Source organism: Ricinus communis, chromosome 5 (genome assembly GCF_019578655.1).
Source record: "Ricinus communis isolate WT05 ecotype wild-type chromosome 5, ASM1957865v1, whole genome shotgun sequence".
Lineage (NCBI taxonomy): Eukaryota > Viridiplantae > Streptophyta > Magnoliopsida > Malpighiales > Euphorbiaceae > Ricinus > Ricinus communis.
In genome coordinates, this window is record NC_063260.1 from 16,064,207 (window position 1) to 16,076,387 (window position 12,181).

Consider the following 12,181-nt stretch of genomic DNA (forward strand, 5'->3'; position numbering starts at 1 on the left):
ACATGATGGAGAACCACAACCCCCAGGCCGATGACGATCACAGGATGATGTACGAGTTTGCTCGACCATCTTTGGATGGGACAAAAACTAGTATAGTCAGACCTCTTGTAGCGGCCAATAATTTTGAGATAAAGGCCAATGTTATCCAGATGATCCAGCAGAGCGTGCAGTTCGAAGGATTGCCCAGCGAGGATCCCAATGCACATATTGCCAACTTTGTGGAGATTTGTGACACATTCAAGATAAATGGAACAATCGATGATGCCATTCGACTGAGATTGTTTCCATTTTCCTTGAGGGACAGAGCAAAGAGATGGTTGCAATCTCTTCACAGACAACATACTCACGGAAGGCATTGGCCGAAAAATTTCTCTATAAGTATTTTCCTCCCGCTAAAACTGCTAAACTTAGAAATGACATATCTTCTTTTGTGTAGTTTGATGATGAGAGCATGTACAATGCATGGGAGAGGTTTAAGGATCTTTTGAGATGTTGCCCACATCACGGATTGCCAGTATGGATGCAGGTTCAGACCTTCTACAACGGGTTGAACCTTACGACGAGGCAGATGGTGGATGTTGCAGCAGGTGGGGCGCTAAACAGTAAGATGCCCGAGCAGGTTTAGAACTTGATAGAGGAAATGGCCATGAGCAATTATCAGTGGCAATCCTCTAGGAGCCGACCAGGACGACAAGGAGTGGTCAACCAAGTGGACTCTGCCTGGCCTGCGGAACTTGGTATTTTAGGTGGAGCTTAGCCAAGAAGATGGACCAACTCCGCTGAACGCTGTGGAGTTTTATGGTAGCCCGCACTACAATACGAACTATACTGCGGGAGGTATGTTTGCTTCACCTTCTTCTACTTTCCCATAGGTTTATGTTGTGTCTTTTGAAGTTGAGCAGGTTGATTATATGGGGAATGCCCCAAGGCAGCAGAACAGGATATCACTGGGGAGGTTTATAGTCGCTGTATACACACGCCTGGTGTGTCATATCCGTAGATGTGGGCTGAGATTTCTGATGACACTAAGAATTACAGTGCCAGCCAGTCCAAGGCGTCTAACTTGCCTGAGGGACTGTGGTACTTGCATGCATTGTTGGCTAGGACCATCACTGTCAGGGGAGATAGCGGTGGTGTAGTTACCTAGTCGGACCTGTTTATACTTTACAAGATGCACCAAGATCACCCCACGACATGGGGTACTTATTGGCCGGACGGACGTTGCCTTCGCAACAACTCAAAGAAGGTATTTTTCTGTTTTGGGACTTACATTACTCAACTGGCTAGGAGCTTAGGAGTTTTGGAGGAAGCGATACCACATTTGACAGAGCTGGGGGTGATGGAGACATTGGGACTTCCTTAAATGGTTAGTATGAGGATGGTGACTCATGGGCGGGGTCCCGCTAGGACTAGAGTATAAATCGAGGAATGCTCTCTGGCGACTCTCAGAGAGAGGAGCGACCACCCACGAGCCCATGGTACAGGGATGTCCCACCTTTTACGATATTCCAGTCTTCCACCGCCTTCTTCAGCCTCCTTCCGGTTCTTCATCACCGTTTTAGGAGTCTCCCAATTGAGTTTAGAGCTGGCTGAGCCTGAGAGGTTGGCAGAGGAGCGTAGAGAGCATTTCATTCGACAAGAGGCTTTTCAACAGGACCTTTTATAGCACGTGGTGAGTTTGAGCCGGATGATGGCTCGGTTTAGGCAGAGGCTATGCTTCGAGCCCGATCGAGCAGAGAGGTAGGTTAGAAGCCTCTATGGCCAATAATATGTTTGATGATATTTTGCAAGGACTTTGCAGATTTCATCCACGAGAGCCGAGTTCCGAGCAGAGCCATTTTGACATCCCTCTAACGGATGATCCAAATTGACCCTCCCTCTCCAATCGAGCACCCTTCAACACAACAAACTCGACGAGCCTCATTGACGCTCCCCTCGATCCACCAGCTCTTGCATGTGACACTACTTTCGATCCCTTAGAGAGCAACCACCACACCACAGATCGATACCTCATGATGCACCTCTTTTCACTCCGGAGCTATAGTCAGGCGATTAGTTCTTTTCCTTTTCATTTCTTATATTTTGTATACTGGGGACAGTGTGTCCTTCAAGTGTGGGGTGGGTGATATTTATCCCATCTCAGTTGTTTGTTTATTCTTTGTGCAATTTTTTATAAAATTTTAAAAAAATTTCACTTTGTTTCGATGCTCTTACTGTTGACTTGCTTTTGAAATCCGGTTATGTCCATGTGATCGGGTAAAACTGATAGTGTTGAGTTTTGCGGAAGAATGTAAGATAATTAGTTTGAGTTTTATACTAAGTTGCTTTGGTTTATTTAATTCTGTTTTGATGATTTTTGTTTGGAACCTACTCAAAAGCACTCTTGTGAGAAATTGAGCCTAAATTGTAAGCATACACTTTATATGCTTGTATTTATTTCTTGTTGAGAGTGTCGATTACTGTCTTTACTTTTAGAACTTGCTCGGTAATGCTTATGAGGGCCACAAGGAGAGTTTAACACTTTGGTATGATAGAGGCACTTAGGTTTTTCATTCTAGCCAAATAGCCTTCATTCGTTTATTGATTTTATAGATAACCCCTTCTTTTACCATATTTTTTTTATCATATTCCATTACCACTTAGTTTTATTCTGCTTTGGGTTATGATTTTGCACATGAGTTGTTTTAATTGGAAATTTTTGTCTCGGGAATAGTGTGGAATCTTATAGCAACTTTCTTCAATCCAAAAGTAATTCACTCTATTATGTGAATGTTCTTCCCTTATTGAAAAAAAAAAAAGAAGAAGAAGAAAAGAAAAGAGAAATGGAAGAATATAAGGGAAAGGTGATGAAAAAAAAAAGAAAGTAAGTGAGCTAAACATTTTGACTTGATTCCTATTTCCCACCTTGGACTACTGTCCATTGTTTACCCCTTGTGACTTGTGTGCAGGTCATGTATTTCATTGCAGAACACCATAGGTTCAACTCTGACCAAATTTACCTACCCCTACCTAATCCCCATTACCACCCTTATAAAGACCTTTTGACATGGTTGTTGACTCTCCATAAGTGGTAGGAGTAGGATTTAAGAGCAAGCATATAGTAAGTAAGGCAGTAGTTGATGCATTAAGCGATTAAACACTACCCTTTAAACACTTTGAGTGATTTAGAGTGAATCTGGTGAGGAGTTGGTTCTGAATAATTTTGTTGAGACAGTATTTTATGAATTATTGGCATCTTGGTTGTGATACTTGGATTGATTGCTTCGTTTCTTTTTGTTTGACTTACGCTTGTTAAGAATATGTGCAGGAGCTCTCTAGCTTATCTGTCAGTTTAAGTATTGTTCCTTAATGGTTTCTTTTCCTTATTTTACTTTTGATTGCTTGAGGACAAGCAATGAGCTAAGTGTGGGGTTATTTGATATGCGTAAAATACACACATCTAAATGGGATTTTTAAGATTGATTTTATGGACATTTGGATGTGAATTGGTCCCAACACTCACCCTATGTGTCTGTTTGTGTGCATTAGGTCCAAAAGAAGTGAAAAAATGAAAAAAGGAAGAGTTGGAGCATAATTGGATGTCAAAGCTGTTGAAACGAGCTAAGTATGAGCATGAGGAAGCTGAACATGGCCGTCTTGGTTTCAACACTGGCCGTGTTCCCAACACGGGAACCAACACATGTCGTGTTCCCAACACGGGCTGTGTTGGGTGCATCACACATCAACGAAAAAGAAGTTCTTAGGGAGCACGGCCACAGAGAGTAACACGGCCGGGAACACCATCCCGTGTCCCCAACACGGCCAGGGACACGGCCGTGTTGGAGGCGACATGGGGAATTCATTAAAAGAATGAAGAGAGAAAAAAAAAGAGAAGAGAGCGGGGGAGAACGTCCCAAATCCTAATATTTCTCTCTCTAAGGGTTTTCTGAGCTGGAACCAAGGGAAAAGGAGACTTGGATCAAGGTTTCAATCGGATTCCCTTCAAAGATCAAAGATTGGGTGAGGTTCGTTGATTGGTTTTCAATTCGAGCAAGAGGAACAAGAATCGATTCAATTCGAGCAAGAGGAACAAGAATCGATTCAATTCGAGCAAGAGGAATTGGGGCTGTTTACTCTCATCCAAGGGTGTAATCGGGTTTCTCTACCTTTACTCTTTGTTGTAATTGAATTCTTGTGTATTTTGATAATGAACATGATTAGCTAGATTGATTAAATCCATTGGGATTTCTTTACTATGTTGGCTTAGGATTATATTGTTGGATTATTTGGATTAGTTTTGTATTCTTCTTGCTTTCAGTATTAATAAGATAATGCATTATTCATGAGACGTTGTGAATTGTGTGTTTAGATTTCTTTATGAGATTAAGAAGTCCATTTGGCAATTGAAATTTTGAATAGCAAGAACTGGTTAATAATCGCTTAGAGATAAGGATAATTAACTAGCCGGATTAAGAATTAACAAAGCTTAATAGAGGCGGATTAAAGCTTAATGCTAATTTAAGAATCAATCGTTAGGAAGAGATTCCAACTTTAGGTTATTAGATTTAGGAATTCGGTTATCTCGAGAGAGAAACCGAATTCGGTTAAGAATTCGTCCACGGGTAGCATAATTAGACTCAACAATCCCTTATCTTTTGTTTGATTGCCAACTAGTTTACGTTCCCTTTGGGTTTGCTCTCTTGCCTTAGTTATTTTAGTTATCAATTACTCTTGCATCTCCCTTAGAACTTAGATTGTAGCTATTAGTTAGTTTAGAAAGTATTCATCACTCATTTTAGGTTAATATAACAAAGAACAAAGGAGTAACTCTGGCTTTCACTTTCCCGAGGAATACGACCTTGATACTTGCCATTAGTGCTAGACTGCATCGATAGTTACACTGTCTTAGATTGTAGCTAACACAATTTAGCCTATCAGAGGGCCTAGCAAACTCGTACATGGTCCTTTCATCATTACCTCTATTTGCATTGTGGTTCTCTATCTCACTAGTTTCACGAACAGGAAGCTCGCTCAATCTCCTCTACCACCGTGACACGCCTCCTTAGCAATCTAAGAGAGCGCTCGGGTTCAGATAAAGGCTCTGTAAGATTAGGATTAGAGTTTCTGGTCATAAACTACCTGAGCACAATAAAGAACAACAACACCAACAAACAAGATAAGAACAAAACTATACACAGAAAACAAATTATGAACAAAAAGAGAAATGATTAGACTAACAAATATTAAAATTTCAATTTAGTTCACAGAAAATCGTTCCTCGGCAATGGCACCAAAAACTTGATGTGTGCTAAGTCAAGCAAGACTATGACCTAAGGCAGTGTACCTATCAGTGGAGTATAGCTAACGGCGAGTACCAAGTGTCATATTCCCCAAAGAACGTGTGAACCTAAATCTACTCAATCTTCTCTATTATCTAATCACAGAAAAAAATGGTGTTAATGAATAATTCCTAAATTAACTAATAGCTACTCTAATTGTTGTCGAACTACGTATACTAGGGAATGATTAATTCAAGTAAAGGAATAACCCTTTGGAAATTCTTGTCTCTAAGGAATGGAAACTAAGGGTGGAATTGATTGATTGAATCTAATTTCTGTGGGAAAATCTCTACACAATTAATGCCTTTCTCAAGGACACTAACATCTTAACTTAGATTAATTAGGTTGAAATCTCTTCCTAACTCTAATCACCCAAATTAGCATTATGTACCATTTAACACTATTAAGAGTTGTTAATTCTCAATCCAGTAGAACGAACACCCTATCTCTAGGCGAATTCAATTCTAGGTTGCAAAGGACAATCCAAACCTAAACGTCTTTCTCAAGATTATTCAAATTTCAAAAATCATTCAACAAGATCAATTAATAAATACTTCTATTGCAAACTAATATTGACAATCAATACTTTCAATTCAAAATTGAAGTACAAAAATCCCTAGATAAAGAACCCCAATGGGTTAATAAGTTTAGCTAATCATGTTCATAATCACAACCAACAAGAATTCAATTACAAAAAGTGAGTAAAGGTAGAGGAACCCGAATACATCCTTGGATGAGAGTAAATAGCTCCAATTCCTCGTGCCCAATCTTAGATCGATTCTTGTTCCTCTTACTCGGATTGAAACCAATCGACAATCCTCGCCAATCTTTGATCTTCGAAAAGAATCCAAGTGAAACCTTGATCCAAGTCTCCTTTTCCCTTAGTTTCAACTCAGAAAACCCTTAGACAGAGAAAAAGATGAGTTTTGGACGTTCTAACCCTAGTTGCCTCCCCTTTTCTCTTTTCTTTCTTTTTAAATGAATTTGACCAGCTGCCATGAACATGGCCGTGTTGATGCCCGTGTTCCCACCACGTTCTGGTGTCGATGCCCGTGTTACTCTCTGTAGCCGTGCTCCCTAAAAACCTCTTTTTTCTTTGATGTTTGATGCATCCCACACTAGTGTTTGGTATTGGGAACATCATGTTGAATCCAACACGGTCGTGTTAACCTTCTTCATGGGCATACTTAGCTTGTTTCGGCAGCTTTGACGTCCAATTATGCTTCAATTCTTCCCTTTGTCATACTTTAACTTCTTTTGGACCTAATGCACACAAACAGACATATAGGGTGAGTGTTGGGACCAATTCACATCCAAATGTACATAAAATCAATCTTAAAAATTCCATTTAGATGTATATATTTTACGCACATCAATTACTATAAAAATACAATGAAAGAATCGATATAATAAATTATAGAGTTAACATTTGCATCCATACTTTTTGAATCAATTGAGATAAAAATACAATGAAAGAATCGAATTATATTGTGTAATTATTCAATACAAAAATTAATTAATTAAACAATACATTTGGATGGTCATAATGCATACCTAAATGCCAATCTTGAGCTATGAATATGGATTAAGTATTCATAGTTAGATTTTATGAATTAACATTCAATTAAAGTAGTTTAATTCATAATCCATATTCATTTCAACATGTTAAGAACCTTTTGGGTCACACACAAATAAGTTTTAAGTGGGAATTAAAATGAAACTTTAAGCATTGGGCTTAAAACTCATATATATTGGGTCTAATTTAAAGTTAATTAATTGAGAGAATTAGACTATATACCTCCTTTTTCTTTTGAAACTATTACATTTTTACTTCCGTTTATTTCTTGTTACAATTTTTACGCTTAGTGTTTTCATTTGTACGCTTAAAGGCCACCTGCATTTCTTTTCATTTTCATTGTCACCACATTTCATTTTATTTACTTTCATTTCTTTCTTTTGTTGTCTCATATCACTGTATATTTTGTCAATACTATTATTATGTAATTTTATAAAAAATTATATTAAATAATTATTATTTATGTATATTTATCGAGCGCTCTTGTGCCGAAAATGGACGGGGCTAATTTTATTTAATTTAATATATTTAATTTTTATTTATATAACATTTATTTTATTTATTTTAATTTTCTCTTTTTAATATTTTTATAGGTTTTATTTTACTTTTTAATATTTGTATAGATATAATATATAATCTTAAGATATTAAATTTATTTTTTAATTATTGTCTAAGAATTTCTGTTTTAATATATTTATGTAGATTTTTTTTTATATTATGGGTTTAATTTTTTATACAATTTTTTAATAATTTCTCTTAGGGATGGCAGTCGGGTGGATATTTTCCGGTACCTGACCTGACCGAACTCTAATAGGACAGATTCGAATAATAATAAATGGATTTGAGATGGGTTTGGAATTTAATTTTACTATCTGCATCGAGTTTGGGTCGAGTTTGGATTTGAAATCCATGGATACCCATTACCCGAACCCGATTATATTAAATTTTATTTTTATTATTTAGAGTATTATTTTAAATTTTACTAATTTTGTGTTTGGATTCTATTAGTATATTGAAAATTTAGATTTGATTAGTTTATATTTTATATTTTTTTTGTTTACATTAATTTTTATCTATATATTTTAGAATTTAATTATTATAAACAAGTTCGGTAAATGGATATCTATTTAATTACCCAAATGTATATAAATGGGTAGGGTATCTGCTACCCATTTAAATATTTATTATTATATTTAATAATTATTTAATTTAGACGAGTTTTAATCAGGTTTGAGTAATATGCGGGTATTTCTATTCGAGTTTTTGACGGGTTTGGGTAACAAAGACAATTTCGTGTATTTTAATCAGGTTCGGGTATCCTTAATTAGGCGGGTACTATACCCATTTTTATTTCTAATTTTTCTATTTTTTTTATATAATATCAAAACATATATAATGTGTCTTTATTTACTTAATAATGTGTCTTTAAGGATGATACATCCTAAAGCACGTAGTTAACAAGCGGTGAGTAGAATTTTAATCTTATTTTATTTTATATGCGGATAATTTATTTATTTCTTAATATGAATATTTATTATATGTTTTGTGTTGATAAATTGACTAGTATTTATGCTGAGAAGTTGAGTTGTGCTTCTAAAATGTACATTTTTTATATTCTTTTTATAATATTATGTTGATAAAATGATATTATTTCAATATTTGAGAATATGATTTGTTGTGATATAGTATATATTTTCTTGTAGTGTATGGATTGAAATATTGCTTATATTTTTTTCATTTTTACTTAAGGTATGTTTGTTTTATAGGAAAAACTCTACCGAAATTTCGGTAGAAATTTCAAGGATAAAAAATATCCTAAAAAATAATAATAAAATTCTTAATAAACAATTTCTTCTCTGCCTTAGATTAGACTTCATTTTTCTTTATTTTATATTTTTGTAGTACTTTTTTTGTAAATGATTAATTTTTATTATTTTTGGTATATATTCTAAAAATTAAGATTATTATATATTTTTCAAAATTAATTGCTCATATTCAATTTTAATAAATCATTAAAAACTAATTAATATTATATTAATATTTATTATTACAAATTCGATGTAAAAAATTCTTTACATTTACCGACAAAGCAACGAAAATAAAATGAATAATTTAATTTATTAAGTTTTTTAGTAAGGTACATACCGATGATGTATTAATTTATTTTTAAATTTAAAATTATTTAATAACGGATATTATAGTTTGAATAATTCTTTTGTTGACATTTGGTTGATGTTAAAATGGTAGTTTATCTTTGGTTGATGTTTCATTGATTTTTCAATCTATAAAAAATTCTCTTCAATTTTTCTCTTTAAACTGATTTTATTTTTTGGTTTTTATTTCAATTTCTTTCCATTGCTAAAACTATATTTTTTTGTGATCCATATTTGTTTAGGTTTAAATTTTATTTATTTATTTTTAACTAAATAATACCATTCATTTGGGTTGATGTATGATTGATTTTATGATTAGTATGGTTGATGTTTGGTTATACCTATGAAGAATTATTTTCAATTTTTTTGAACTATTATTTTTTTCTCTTGGGTCTCAACTTCTTTTTTTTCTTTGATTTCTATCATTTCAACTCTTTTTTTATGTAAAAGATATTGTCATTTTAGATATTTCTTAAAATTTATTTGATTTTGCTTTTTGTAAAAAGTTAAGCTTTTTTAAATTTTATGTGCAAATAAATTATTTTATTTTGAAGTCTTTTAATTTATAGGTTAAATTTTCTTGGTTAATGTTTTGTTGATTTTCATATCTATGAATATTTGTCTTCAATTTTTTTAATTTGAATTGTTAGTTACCTATTGAATAAGTTTCAGAATATTAAAAATATATTTTTTTTGTTGAAAAATATTAGAAATTGAGTTTCAACTTCACATTAGTAATTTTCATCGTCTTTAAAAAAAATAATTGTCATCCTGAAGTTGAAGTTCTATTAATATAATGGAAGTACTTATATAAAGTGAAAATAATTACTTTCTTTTGATTAAGAAAATATAAAATCTCTTTAAAAAAAAAGATACATGTATAATATTATAAAAGAAATTTGTACCTTATAGTCACATTCATCACTTTCTTTTTTCAAATTTCTTCTTAGATTGAAAAATCTATAGTAATATTGTATTTTTTACAAAAAAAAAAAAAAAAGAAACTTAACTTGAAAGGGATTCTTGTGAGCTTATATTTTTAGAGGTATATTATTTTGGTTTTGTAAAATTTTTAAATTTATAATTTTGTAAATATTTTAAAATTAAGCTACATTTAAAAAATTAAGCACAGTGTGATGTTTAGATAGGTTTAAAGAATGATAAATATATTTACTAGTAGGTATTTACTATTACATTAGCTCAAGAAATGTCTAACACATGCTAAAAATAATTCAACTATATAATATAAAATAAATTGGACAAGTTTCAAACTTTAACTTTGAGAGGATAAAATTTTTAAAAAGTGTCATAATCGTGGAGTAAAGTTCAAATTTATAATAATTTTTTGAAGAAGTCATCCATATTAATTAATTAGTTAATGTAAAATATATAATTTTAAAAATATAAAAAATAATTAGACTCGTATAAAAATATAGATCCTAAAATAAAAACAAAAGTAATTATTTTCAAATCTATAAAAAAATATCCATTTATCATATGTCCCATTTTTATAATTATATTTCTATTGGATATAAAGGAACCTTGCAACAAAGACAAGCAACACAAAGTGATTTGAAAAAGAAAAGCATATTTTTGTACAAACATTTCAACTAAAAGGGAATTATTGTAAGGTTTTCTTTTTGGAGATAAAAATGTTATTATTATTAGAAAAATTGGTATTTTTGTAAATAATCCTTAATTATGAGCTAATGGGCATTGTATAATGGGTCTATGATGAGTTTTTTATCTATTGATTAGTACTTATATTAATTAAAGTCTGTTTAGGATAACAAAGCTCAACTTAAATTAAGTTAGGGCTTTGTAGATTCTTAAACCTTCAAAGACTTTGATTTAAAGGCCATATATTCAAAAAGAGATGTGTATAGGGCAACAAGCTATTATGATTGATGTCTTTGATTGAAAAAATATTTCTTGAGAAGAATACCTTAGGTGAATTAATCAATAAGATTAATTGATTTATCGCCCTTGCTTGGAACTAGCGTTCAATTTTTTACATATTTTCTTAATCTTTTAAAAAGTTTTTAAGAGATCTTTACTTAGAAGCTTGTGTGGATCATGAAAAAAGGCTGGTCATTTGAGTAGCTTGAAGTGCATAAATCATCCTTGAAGAATCAAGAATTAACAAAGCTAAAAGCACTAATTGAAATTGGTAGCATACTCTTTTTGTAAACTCTCTCCATATTTTGCTTGTTTTATGTATTATGGCTACTATACATCAATGAGATCCTTAGTGGGAATTGAAATTTTTTTTGTTTTACATCTATTGCGCCTTTATATTTTAATATCAATTCCTAACATCATGTGTATGAGTCAATATGTTAGGTTGAGGATGATTCATGATTAGTTTAGCATCTGTTGTAGAAATTACCATATTAGGAGATTTACTTATTGTAAGTTTATTTAGTATTATGTTGCCTTACAAGTTAGTTATTTTATACATTATTTCATCCATTGCATGTTGCTAACTACATTTCACATGTGTTTATGCATGAACATCAGAGTTTCGGGGTTGGAGTATCTAAAATAACCAAAATCAGCCTTGGACAGTATCCCAAAACTTATAGACTCTATGCACAGTCAATCGGCTATGCATTGCTTTATGCATAGAGCCGACCGGCTCTATGATGTCATCAGTCGATTGTTCATCCTTAATCTATCCTATTTTGTGAATCTCGAGCCTTTTAGTTGATTTTGCCTTTTTTTACCTAGATTAGTTGTTCTTTTTTAAGTTTATTAGTTGTAGGAAGAGTTGTAATGATTTAGATTTACTGCTTTTTTTATTTGAAATACATGTATGGGCTATGAAGATCAGTCTTCTGGTGTGCTCCTAACCTGTTCAGACCTTCCGAGATTTCCCTCGCTTCAGACGCTGGGGTTCAAGCAAGAGCATTCCGCTGGAGTGGGCGCAGGTCCACGTACATTGTATATAATTCAATTTTATATCTTGGGATCAAGTAAAAGAAAGATTCATTAGTTACATTTACAATTTGAAAGTTTCGATTACTTACCTTTACATTTTTAGATTCACTCCGACTGGCTCGTAGAATGTTGCCACTAGGGTCCTTATATGTTTTCCATTGCGGATCTCGAGCACAAGAGGGTACTCTTGGTTG

General features: G+C 33.0%; 1 non-coding gene across 1 annotated transcript; it reads right to left on the bottom strand.

Annotated features, from left to right (window-relative positions):
* Nucleotides 1-403: 403 nt before the first annotated feature.
* On the bottom strand, nucleotides 404-510 carry LOC125370234. Its single transcript, XR_007216207.1, has one exon. It is a non-coding gene; the product is annotated as a small nucleolar RNA R71 (small nucleolar RNA).
* Nucleotides 511-12,181: the final 11,671 nt, after the last annotated feature.